General features: G+C 37.3%; 1 protein-coding gene and 1 long non-coding RNA gene across 7 annotated transcripts in view; one reads left to right on the plus strand and one right to left on the minus strand.

Annotated features, from left to right (window-relative positions):
- The window catches only part of PTPN4 (protein tyrosine phosphatase non-receptor type 4), a 105269-nt gene extending 95469 nt beyond the window's left edge, over positions 1-9800 (minus strand). For 5 of the 6 annotated variants that reach the window (XM_087950290.1, XM_087950289.1, XM_026665480.2 and 2 more), the window contains exon 1: positions 8893-9678. The gene's annotated coding sequence lies outside the window, so the exon portion shown is untranslated. Of the gene's footprint in view, positions 1-8892 lie in introns of all 6 variants that reach the window. The other variant, XM_026665478.2, reaches the window with a different exon arrangement.
- Positions 9801-9850: 50 nt separating this feature from the next.
- Positions 9851-10522, plus strand: LOC148133191 (uncharacterized). Its single transcript, XR_015746570.1, has 2 exons — positions 9851-9971; positions 10361-10522. It is a non-coding gene; the product is annotated as an uncharacterized LOC148133191 (long non-coding RNA).
- The last annotated feature ends 2383 nt before the right edge of the window (positions 10523-12905 follow it).

The following is a 12905-nucleotide window of genomic DNA, read 5'->3' on the forward strand; positions in this document are numbered from 1 at the left end:
CTATTATTTATTGCAAAATTGCTTGTCAAATAAAATACAACTGGTTGGACTTGCATCATATAAGCCACATTATGGTTTAATATGATGTGTGAACTAGTGAATGGGTTGGAGCATCTTACAAATGAAGAACTGCTGGCTGAGCCGCTCTTAAATTGAAATTCAGCAGCTATTAAATACTGTACTGCAGGGCTGTCAAACTCCCGGCTTGTGGGCCAGCTGCATCACATGCTGGCCACACCCACGCCCAGTTTAGCAAAGGGGAAAAAAATTCCAATACGTCACGTGATGCTGACCTGATGACATGAGTTTATTATTACCTTTATTGTCAGAGTACAACATATGTACAATGAGATCGGCTGAGCCTCCCTTCATGCACCCCTCCCCCAGCACAACTCAGTGACTCAGTGACGACAGAAGTCCCAAACCCAGTCCCAATCTTATTACGCTATATGACTTTGTTGCACAATGCACCGGCCCTGCAAGTCTATCATACTATGTTGACATGAAGTTATTTTCCATTCAGTTTGACACCCTGCTGTACTATTATCTTCCCCATTCCTGAGTTTACAAAAACAGGAATCACATAATGACACTGAATGTCAACAGAAAAATTTCTTCACCCAAAGCATTATTAACTATTATCATTAAATGAGATGTAATGAGGAACACTTAGAACATTACAAGAAGTCCTTGACTTATGACCCCATTGAGTCCAAAGTTTCCATTGCTAAGCAAGAGAGTGGTTGAGTTTTACCCCATTTTACAATCTTTTTGCCACAGTTGTTAAGTGAATCATGCAAATCTGGTTTCCCCCATTGACTTTACTTGTTGGAAGCCAGTTGGGAAGGTAACAAATGGTGATCACATGACTCCAGGATAGTGCAGCTATCATAACTACATGCCAGTTATCAAGTGTCTGAATTTTGATCACGTGATCATGGGGATGCTGAAATGGCCATAAGTGTGAAAACCTGTCATATTTTTTTCAGTGCCGTCGTAACTTCAAGCAGTCACAAAACGAATGGCTGTAAATCGACAATAACCTGCATTGTTTTACAACAGTGGTAGTCAACCTGGTCCCTACTGCCCACTAGTGGGCGTTCCAGCTTTCATGGTGGGCGGTAGAGGTTTTGCCCCCTACTTTATAAATCACCATTACTGTGGAACTGGTGGGCGGTTAGAGAAAATTTTACTACTAACAGAGATACAAAAGTGGGCGGTAGGTATAAAAAGGTTGACTACCCCTGCTTTACAATAAGCTATTAGGTACCTCTTTAACTCAAAACATTAGGGATGCAGTGGCTCAGTGGCTAAGACGCTGAGCTTGTCAATCAGAAAGGTCGGCAGTTCAACATTTTGAATCCCTAGCACCGCGTAACTTAGTGAGCTCCCGTTGCTTGTCCCAGCTTCTGCCAACCTAGCAGTTTGAAAGCATGTAAAAAATGCAAGTAGGAAAATAGGGACCACTTTGGCGGGAAGGTAACAGCGTTCTGTGTGCCTTTGCTGTTTAGTCATGCCAGCCACATGACCATGGAGATGTCTTCGGACAGCACTGGCTCTTCGGCTTTGTAACAGAGATGAGCACCGCCCCCTAGAGCCAGAAACGACTAGCATGTATGCGCGAGGGAAACTACCTCTACTCAAAACAAGGATTTTTCTATAACTGAGTCCAGAAAAGAGTGTGGTTTTTTTGGGGGGGGGAGAATCACAGCAGGTGGGTCAACATCAAATCAACATCAAGTACCTTTCCTCGCTTTGGAGCCAAACACTGCACACTTCTAAACGCTGACACTCAGTTCTGTTGTATATTTAATTTTTGAAATCATTTTTTCACATTTTAATATTTAATTCAGCAATAATTGTTAACCAATCAGACAATCTATATACTACTTCTTTAAAGCTGTTAAAAGTTACTGAGACGTAGCCTTGGCACATTAAATTTGCTATTCACATTGACCACTGGAATCAATGAGACACGATTAGTTATTTCAGAAGACACTACTGCAGCTATGATGTCATTAAATTTAGTCAAGAGACAGGCAATAGTTGAATTATGAACCAAAAGTTTTATTATTTATTCTTTAAATTTATATAGCTGTCCATCTCATCAAACAACTGATTAGTTATAATTTCTTACCCTTACCATTCCCTGTTATACTTTGGTTTCCATTTGCCTACTTACAACATTATTCTTCTATACATAATTATGTTATAGCAGTTTGGTTAAAAGCAGTATGATTGGTGGCTTTCTATTACTTTACAAGCAGTGATGGTACCAGAATGCACATGGCACAAAAGAAAGAACAGTTGTTAGACTCCAAAGAAAGGTTTGCTTGTTCACTAATGTTTATAGTGTGAATAATAGGTGGCACAGTCAGTCATACTGAAAGCTTATAATTAGTCAATTTGAAAATAAAAGGACCCAAGATTAAAAAAAGGAACCCAAATCAATATAATATTTAGGAAGATATTTGATGCCTTCTTTAACAAATCATCTGTAATTTATGTATTGTACTAATCAGCTCAATATATGTTTTCTTCTAGACATGCTACTTTTCAATATCACAGTAGTATCTTGCTAATGCCAGATACAACCATTTTTCTTAACCATTTATCATAGCACTCCTAACACTGCAGTAATTCAACTCAGTAATTCAAAATCAAATTTCTCTAAAACCTCCTCCCTATTATAAAGGAAACTTGCCTTCTTTTCAACCTTTGATATAGATTAATTTTAATACCATTGCCTTTTCAATAGCACACTATTAGTGATAGTTGTGACATTAAAACAGTTTCTCTGGATTCTCCTGTAAGCAAAAGGATGGTCAAGCCAAAGGATTTATGCAATCCATAAAGGACTTTTGTGCTGTATCTTTCGTGTTAGTTGTAATCCCAATACAGCAGCAAAAGAATAAAATAAAATGGGATCATTAGAAGGAAGATTTAATTATCCAACAGCATCAACACAACAGACATTACTGAAGACGACTGAATCCTCCATGTTTCTCTTTATACCATTCCCATTAACTGTATTATTCCCCAACCAGCATATAAAACAGCAGCTTAATAGAAAAAAGGGGAACACAATTTCTCTGGGCTGGAAGAAGGAATAGGTGATTTAAAGGTTTTTGTAGATGTGATCCTATATATACTTTAATGTTAACTGCACATGCAGTAGAATTGTAAATCAAACAATCAATAAGTTACCTGTTGAAAAAAGACCTGGATGCATTGCTACCAAGGAAAAATCCAATAAAGAAATAAATTGTGTGTGTTTGTTAAATGTAATATACTACAGTTAGTCTTCTGGTTATAACCATTCATTTAGTGACAGTCCAAAGTTACGGCATTGAAAAAAGTTGAGATATGACTTCATCACACTTATGACCACTGCAGCATCTCCATGATTATATAATCAAAATTCAGGTGGTTGGCAAGTGGTTATGAGGGTTGCAGTGTCTTGGGTCATGTGATCACCTTTTGCGACTTTCTAACAAGCAAAGTCAACAGGGGAAGACAGATTCATTTAACATCCTGTTGCTAACTTAACAACTGCAGTGATTCACTTACCAACTGTTGCAAGAAAGGTCATAAAGTGGGGCAAATCTCAATAATTGTCTTGCTTAGCAGAAATTTTGGGCTCAATTGTGATCGTAAGTTGAGGTCTACCTGCACAGTATTCATCAGAATCATTCTGTAGTATACACTAAATATCACAAGATCAAAGTTAAAATTAGATACATTAAAGTTGAAATTAGAAATAAAATAATCAACAACTACAGTGTATTTAAAACAATGTCTTATGCGGGCCTTCTAAAAAGCTACAAAAATCCCCTCAATACAACGCAGAATGATTTCCAGGAATTCAGAGTGACTACAGAGAAATCTTGACCCCAAGTTACCAGAAAACAAGCCCATAGCATTTCTAGGAAAAACCTAATGGTATGAGGAAGAGCATTATTATGGGATTCAATGTATATAAAATAAAAAAAGAAATCCAGCACTTTATAATTAGCTTTAATTGAATTTAGGTGTGGCAATTCCATTTACTGGCTTGCCACTATAATAGGAAATTGCAGCAAGTTCTGGCTTCCTTGTACATACAAGATATATTTGTGGTGATTACATATTTATAGCAGAAGCAGACTGCTAGTTTTCTCCTGAGGAGAGGATTCATACCAAATCTAGCTGGAGTAGTATTTTCCAATGCTATTTGTTTTAATGGTTGAGCAAAGAGAAGATCCCCCCCCCTTTTTTTCTTCAGACAGCAAAAAGAAAGAAATCATGTCATATGTATTCAGAATCTATACACCCAAATGCTACAACAATGCCCAATGAATACATATTACAAAAAGCAATTTTATTTGTGGTTTGAAGTATTTAAATCTACATCAGTCAATGAGATGCAGATTTAGATGACAAACATATTAAACACTATCATTTACTCCAAATTTCAATCCAATCCAAAATAACGATACCAACATAACTCAACCATTATATGCAATATTATATACACAATGCTTTTTGTTACATTTTCTTCTATGCTTTTCTCTTGAGCTAAATGAGCAAGTAACAAGCAACATAGGAAGACACAAAGATATGTCATTTTCTGAAAAAGTAGCCTATAGTTCTAGTTGTGTGATACAGTTCTTTTGTAGTCCAGTTTTAATGTAATGCAGGCAACATATCTCCTACTCACAATCAGACTAGTCACTATATCCAGGTCAACATACCAAATAAAAGATTGTCATATTTAGATTCTTAAAAATAGTAAACTATGAATTGAATCACACACACTCACACACAAAGTGATGATTCAACTTCTAAGCCTGAATCTCCAAAATTTTCTGGATCTACAGAAATGGGGACTAGAAAAGGGAAAACAGGCTTTTGTTATTCTGTCATAATAATATAATATATAATATTATATTCCACATAATATTTTGCATCATCACATAATTTGGGTACTGTAGTCCCAAAAACATAGATGTAAAAAGAGGTATATACAAAATATAAATGCATCCTTTGCCTTTTGAAAAAAAAATATTTGCAGAATAACTCTAAAGAAATGTTTTTTTCTCCCAAAACTAAAGGTTAAAAAAGATTGAATACCAATTAAATTGCAAATAAAAGTGCTTGTTATTAACAATATCTAAAAGGTCTTCAATTTGGCTTTAAACCCACAGCATTCATTAAACAAATATTTGTCATCATTTAATCTTATAGTGAGGGTAGCCTAAATCCACAAGGTAAAAGCAGTTCATTCCCATGCTTTTTTATTGACTTATCATATAAATGAAGTTCTCTTCTCTTTGCCTTCCTCTCAGCTTAATCCATATAAACAAGTAATCTGATACTGACACCTCCCATTTCATCCAATCCAATGGTTTTTCCTGTTACTTTTTCCAGCTCTAGTACAGGAGAAAAAACTGAGCAGACTTACAGAATAACAGACCACTACAACCACTTAATTAAGCAGATGTGATAACCCATACTATATAACAGAACCTTGCAAACCTGTTTGCACATGTGAATCACTTTTAATTGAACTGAATACATCCCTGATTCTTAGTAAAATATCAAAAGGTCTAATTTCTATATGTTTATAGCATCTCTTCAATAAAAGCAGAACATGACATTACATTTGTACAACAAATCTTTCCCAAATATTAATTGCCTGACACACCAAAAAAGCAAAAATGAAATCAAGAGTTAAAACAAGTAGAATACATTATCAAGTCAAGTTCCACTCCTATAACTGTATCCATGCAATTTTCTTGGCAACTTTATGGAAGTAATCTACTATTTCTTCTTTTAAGAATTTTTCTAAAATTGTCAATCTTGCCATCAGCTGTGAAATTCTCAGACAGCACCCATCCACACATTAAGAGTCAACTCTGCCTAGCTTTCAAGACCACCCAAGGACAGCTAGATTGTTGCCACTCACTGAGATAATTCAAAAAGCATCATTTAACTGACTTCCTCCAAAACATACAACTTGTAAAATACAAACATCCTAAATTTGTTTTATCATTAAAATGACTGGTACAATGTATATTTTGAATTTATTCTGTAAAATGTATTGAGGAAAAAATCATAAATATAAAATTAAAAAGAATGAATACAAGTATAAGAATTGTGCAGTTATCCGAATTCAAAAGGAAAAATGCAATTCAGGATATCCATTATTTCACATGTAGCAGAAACATTTTAAACCAATGTCTTTTTTTTTTTGGGAGGGGGGGGGTCTCTGCAGCTGAAAAAAGCAATTGCATGAGCCCAGGAAAAGACATAGTTGCTTTAAGGTGTTCCCAATAGCTGATTCTTGCATGCCCATTGTGTGCATTGAGACACTTTACACATTTTGAATCTAGATCGATGCGGAGCTCAGCAAAAATTATGATAGAGTTAATATATAGCAGTTTGATATAGTGCTTAAGGTGCTGGCCTAGAAACAAAGAGACTGAATTCTAATCCTGCCTCAGGCATGAAACTGGGTGACCTTGGCCCAGTCATTTATTCTAATCCCAACACATCTCAAAGGGTTGTTGTTGCTGAGGAAAATAAGAGGAGGAAAGAGTATTATGCATGTTTACCACCTTGAGTTTCTTATAAATGAATAAAGGTAGGATAAAAATCAAACATAAATGTATCTTTATACTGTATAATGTGCTTGTTATACTAATAAAGCTATATCATACATCAAGGCTAATTTATATTATAAAAGGTGGTACACAACTAAATTGCAGTAAGTAACTTCATGTGCTTTCTATTTGAGAGGAATACAACCTCCATCAACAACATCCAAATATGGCCAAAGAGTTTGAGAACTGTAGTCCAAAGCATCTGATGGGTATCATTTATTGACTTCCTGGTATAATACACTGAAGATTTTGCAAATGTCTCAAAATACAAATACATTGCTTTCTTAGTTAATACAAAATAAAAAAGATTATAACCTAAAAATATTAAGGTAAAATACATATAATTATTTTACTTGGTTTTCAGTTAATACATGCAAACAATAGTTTTGGATTTTCAAAAATCAGAAAGCTGATATTGGAGTTACACTGTTTTACTATTTTAAGTTTCTAAAATTCTAATTATACTACTACTTTTACAAATGACTTTCATACAAGTATATCATTTTTACACAAGTATATCCCTTTGATATTAGCAATATCTAAATTTAAAATTATAGCCCATATATATTCATTTTTTTCTTTCCAAGTGACAACACAGCATGAAGTAGTACATTCAGCAAGTATGTAAGCTAGGCAGAGAAAGAATCCAGATAGATTGGAATTTTGATAAGCAAGAAACAATTTTCTATATCAGGGGTGTCAAACTCCTGGCCCACGGGCCGGATGCATCATGTGCTGGCCACGCCCACTTTAGTGTAGGGGAAAAAATCCTGATACATCACGTGATACCGCCATGACACAAGTTTGACACCCCATTCTACACTACTAATACATAACCATAAATAAGTTAATGTATCAATAGAGTGCTCTAGTTTAATGTTAATATTTAAAACTCTTTTCATACTTTAAAGTTTCAAATTGGAATCCCTACATAACATGTACAATCACTATTTCTGGCTTAATACATTTTTTTTCCAGTGAGAAAAGGGGAAAAGGCAGTTTTACATGAGGTATTCAGATAGAGCATCATATTTTCCTCTTCCCAAAGGTTTACTTCAGAATTGTAAAACAAAACTGCAAAGGGTCTTCCTAAAACATTTTGATGATTTTACTATGTTATTTTACTATGCTTTATCTATGTTGTTGCAGAAGTGGTTGCTCTGAGATTGTGATATTGCCCCATCAAATCCTTACAGATGTAACTCAATATTTAGATAAGCATCTCTTGAACAGGTAAAGTAATATAACTAGTTTCATTTTTAGCTCTCAGAGTAGCTATAGAAAACATGCTTTAAGGTAAAAGACTTGAGGGCCTTTTCAATTTTTTTTAAACATAACATTTCATCTATTTTAATTTCCCTCTGGAAAAATGCATTCCGTTTTTATATTATAAATCATTTCCAAGCCTTTGCTACTTATTTTCCAAATATCTTTTTACCTCTGCAACTAAGTAATTCAATTGGGGGACCCCAGCATGCCTTCAGTCAACCTATTTTTTTTTTTTTTTGTCGTTTCTTCACTCCCTCTAAAGAATAACGTAATCCTTGCTGCTACTGCTGCTTGCTGCTGCCTCTCCGGCTAATATAATCGGACGCAACGCAACACGCTTCAGGACAGCCATGGATTTTCGAAACGCACATAATTTTTGAGTATGTCAGTCACTCTGCCATTGCTGTGGCACACCTTCACAACATCAGAAAGAAAAATAACAACAATAAGAAGTCATGGGGGATCTTTTCGCCGTCTTTTGCCAAGCAGACAAGACACCAGCTTGTTAACTCTAACCGCCTTTCTTTCTCCCACTGTTTCTGGAGCAATTCGGATAATCGGATAGGGGGTTTCTTTGAAGGGACGTTGTGTTCTTCCGGTGTGTGTGTGTGTGTGTGTGTGTGTCAGGAAATTCAAAATCGTCGGACCCCAAGGCGAGAGAGTAACATCGATCCGACGACTTTCCAAACACATCGACCAAGCAACCCCAGGCACCTTCCGCGTTGTTGTCCCACACAGTTGCCTATATGTTAGGGTCAGCTCATAATTCACACTCAAGACCCGAGCAATCCGCAGAGAGCGATTTGGCGGCTTCCTCTCTTTTAACCTTTTACTTGTATAAGAGAACGACGTAATACTATTCGGAGCGGTAGGAACAGGGGGTGGCGGCGGGGAGTTTCTCCCACGTTAACCTGACAAGTTTCTTTTATATATATATAAATATATATATACAGAGAGAGAGAGAGATAAATTTCCTTACCTTCATATATAACAAGCCTCGTCCTTCCAGAGAACGGCAACGAAGCAACAAACCAACTCGAAAGCCGAAAGGTAAAAAAAAAAAAAAAAAAAGTGGAAAGCAGGAGGAGGGGGGGTATTCCCCCCCCCAAAAAAATAGGGTGAGTTCAAGCCCTCCGCTCAGTTCAGTTTAGTTCTTGTGCCCCCACGCAACAGCAGGCCGAAAGGAAGGGGGTCTCCCGCAGCCGTTGCCCCCAGCGCCCCACTCTCAACTCAAGGCCCCCCCACATTCCTCCTGCAAGCAGAAAAGGCGAGGATGGAGGGAGAGAGAGGAGAGGCAGGCGGAAGGCGATCGAGTCTTCCCGCCTCCCCAGCCACGAGCGAAGAAGGGGGAGGAGGAGGAGGGTTCGGTCGTCGCCTCCCTCCTCCGTCTTCCTCCCCTCCCCAGAGGGGAAAGCACTGTCCCCGTCTTACCCCCACCCACCCCCAAGGAGGATTTCTTTCCTCTTCTCTCGCTTCCTTCGCCCGGAGCCGGAGGGTGAGGAAAGGCGGGGGGGGGAGAGAAGAGGCGGTAGCTATCCAGCAGGGCAATGCCTGTCTGCGCTGAGGAAAGAAGATTGGGGGGTGGGGGGGGGCGAGGATTGGCAGCAATCGCTGGTGCTCCTGTCGCCTCCTCCTCCCTATTCCTCCCCTCCCCAGAGCCAACCTCCCTCCTTCCTTTTTTTCTCCTGCCTGCCCTCAGACAGGCAGCAGCATAGCAACCAACATGGCAGCTGCGCAGTCACCCAGTCGCGAGCGGACGGCGGGGGGCTGAACGGACGGGACAGCTCTCGCGAGAGCTCCCGACTTTCTACCTCCTTTTTTTCTTTTCCCCTTCTCTTTTCCCTTTCCCCGCAGGACGCGCCTTCTTCGCCAGGCCTGGTTGCTTCTGACTCTGCGTCTGCCGCGGAGATTGGATGTCGCTTACCTGAAGCCCCGCCTTTTCCTTTTCATTGGTTGGCCAGGACGTCTGTTATTGTCTTAAGCAAAAACCTTTCCCTCGTCGAGGCCCTGATTATGTTTCGGGCCGCTCAGGATGCTTTTGTGGGGTTGTAGCATTTGGTGAGAACGTTGCAAATAATAATAATTATAATAATAATAATAAGGAAAAGAGAGATTGAAGGCGCTTGTATTACAGAGCAGAAGTGACATCTGCTGGTATGTCTGAAGAGGGGGCGACTGTTCGAAAATGTATATTTGTGTAGTAGATCCATGTGTGTACATGTCTATCATGTTTTCCTGTTCATTTCATTCTTCGATGGTGGTTGGTTGGTTTTTCAAATAGAAGTCTAAAAATTAGGAAAAGCAATTTAAATCTATCCATTAATTCTAAAAAATAAAGCTCCGGCTTCAGTTGAGCGTTGGTCTTTCAAGTCCTCTGTATTAAAAGTATGTATTTGAATTCAATTTTTTAAAAGCTGTTTTATACGCCCATGATCATTTCCTTTCAGAATTAATGGATAAACAATTTAAAACAGCCATGGAAGATTATTTCAATATACGATTACCACAGCGAGATTATTACAGGCCTAGTAATGGAAAGATCCAACTCTACCTGCTGGTGGGTGAAGTCTGCAAGATTTTTTTTGAAATGAATAAATTCTTTAAAGATATCATCTACGTTTATTGATGACTTGAAACCTCTTACAGACTTTTTGCATGAAAATGAAAAAAATGAACTTGTGATGTATGGTTTTGATGATTAGACAGTTTAGAAGATTACAGAAATAAAAAGTATACAATATAAGTGAGGAGAGAGAAGCTGAAACACAATTGAGTCCATAATTTATGTTGCAAAGTGAGACATTTATTAAATGAGTTTTGCCCCATTTTATAACCTTTCTTACCGAATTAGTAACATGGTTGTTAAGTAGATCTGGCTTCCATATTGACTTTGTCAGAAGTTTGCAAAAGTTGATCACATTACCCCAGAACATGGCAACGTTCATAAATATGAACCAATTGTCAAGCATCCAAATTTTGATCCTATGACCATGGAGATGATGCAGCGGTCATAATTGTGAAAAATAGTCATGAGTCACTTTTTTCAGTGCTGTTGTAACTTTGAAAGGTCACTAAAAACCTTATATTAGTCAAAGACTACCTATATATTTGTATAATCTGTGAAGATTATAAGAAGCCACTTCTTCACATCTGGCTTTTCTGTTTCTTCAACTTTTTCTACTGTTTATTATGTGTTTTCTTTCTTTTTCTCTTTTGTTCCTTTGTTTTATCTCATATATATATGTGTGTGTGTGTGTGCACATTAACAGTAGAGAAGTAAACACCTCATGATGCAGTCCTATAGTCCTTAAATTGTTTAAAATTCTGAAGCTTTTTATGTATTAAAACCTGTGTCTTGTTTGAATAGACACTTATAGGATTAGCCCCAGGACACATAAATTAAGTCTTCATTTTTATGTATGCAAAACTGAACATTGAGGGCACCCGCCCAGTACATGCAGCCTTCTCTTGCTTGCACATATACACATAATTTCATTCTGCTCTTTTCTTACATAAATGAGAGCAAAGGTTCCTTTTGCAGACATAAATACAGTGTCTTTTTCCATAAAGGGACAGACAACCTTTCTTTTCCTTAATACCATAATAAACATACCCTTCTTCATACACCTAACAATATACATACATATGTACCTCAGTGGGAAAGGCAAAAATAAACTGACTTCATGGTAGCCATTGCTTCAAGGAACTTGTGGTGTCTTGGGATGATGCCACCCATCTTCACTAATGAATTTTTGTCTACTGCTCTACAATTCCTCAGATGGAAGATTTGTAGCTCTGAATCAAAAGATAATATGCAGCATATCTGTTTTTCTCTTTTTAAAGGATTTTCTGTTGTGGGGAAAAAGAAGAGGTGGTGAAAGGCTATGATACTGTTAAAAATGGAAGATGAAAATGTTTGGAGCCCTCTCCCTGCCCTATAAAAGTCCTTAGGGTACTAAAGACAATTGCCAATAGAATTCACATCCCAAAGAACCCATAATGCTTGAGGGAGGGTAGTTTCCCCCTGCTAATTACTTCAATGATAGGTAGAGGCAGCTGGACAAAAAAAAACCTGTCCAGTATGCAGAAAGAGGTAGATCAAAGAGGGAAAATTGGGCATAAAAACTGTGTGTAATGAAGAATTGCAGGCATAGATGGTGCAGATTGCAATGGTTTAAGGGGGAAAGACAGGGAGAAAACATAGAATGCTGCTAGACAACTTTGATAGAAAAAAAATACCTGTTCTTTATTTTGTTGGGTTTAAAAGATGACCAGTAGCAGATGGAGCTCTTGAAAAAGTGAAGTTATGAACAGGAATTCATAGGAATTTTTTTTAAAAAAAACACCACTTGGCAGCTGTGTCCTATACCAATTGAAGACCCCAAACCATTTTCAGAATTATTATTTCTAATGCATTATTTAAAAACCCCACCAGTTTTACAGGGTATTTATAGGGAATTAGCTAGAGAATTATTGATGCTTCTTGTGTTAATATCACATTCAAACTGTGGAGTGTGATACATGAGTCATTTAAAAGGTTATGAGTTGTTTAAAAGGTTCTTAGAGGTTGCAAGATATATATATCTTTTTGAAAAATCCCTGACGTTTTCTTCATAAAAATTTTAAATTTGGAAAATAGAGCAGTCAATCATAGGAAGCTCTGGTGATAATATATGATTTTTCCCAGCACCACAGTTTTATGTTTTTTGAAAACCTATTTATTTACTTACATCATTTCTATACTGCTGACTCTCCAAGGTCTCTTGACAGTTTACAGAAATTACTCATGAAACATAAAAACATTAAAAAAAATCCTATCCCTAGCAACATCCAGCATCCAGTAATAACTCCCTTCTTTCTCATCATTAAAAGTTCTGCAAGAGTGTTAGGGAAGGCCAGATCCTTGGAGATATATATGTTCCAAAATACTAGAGCATATCTAGAAAAAAACCCAAATTCTAGCCCTTTTTTCTGATTTCACTGGCAAGGATG

This window comes from Notechis scutatus, chromosome 1, assembly GCF_049901735.1.
Source record: "Notechis scutatus isolate UNSWTSFEM ecotype Mainland chromosome 1, rNotScu1.2, whole genome shotgun sequence".
NCBI classification, from domain to species: domain Eukaryota; kingdom Metazoa; phylum Chordata; class Lepidosauria; order Squamata; family Elapidae; genus Notechis; species Notechis scutatus.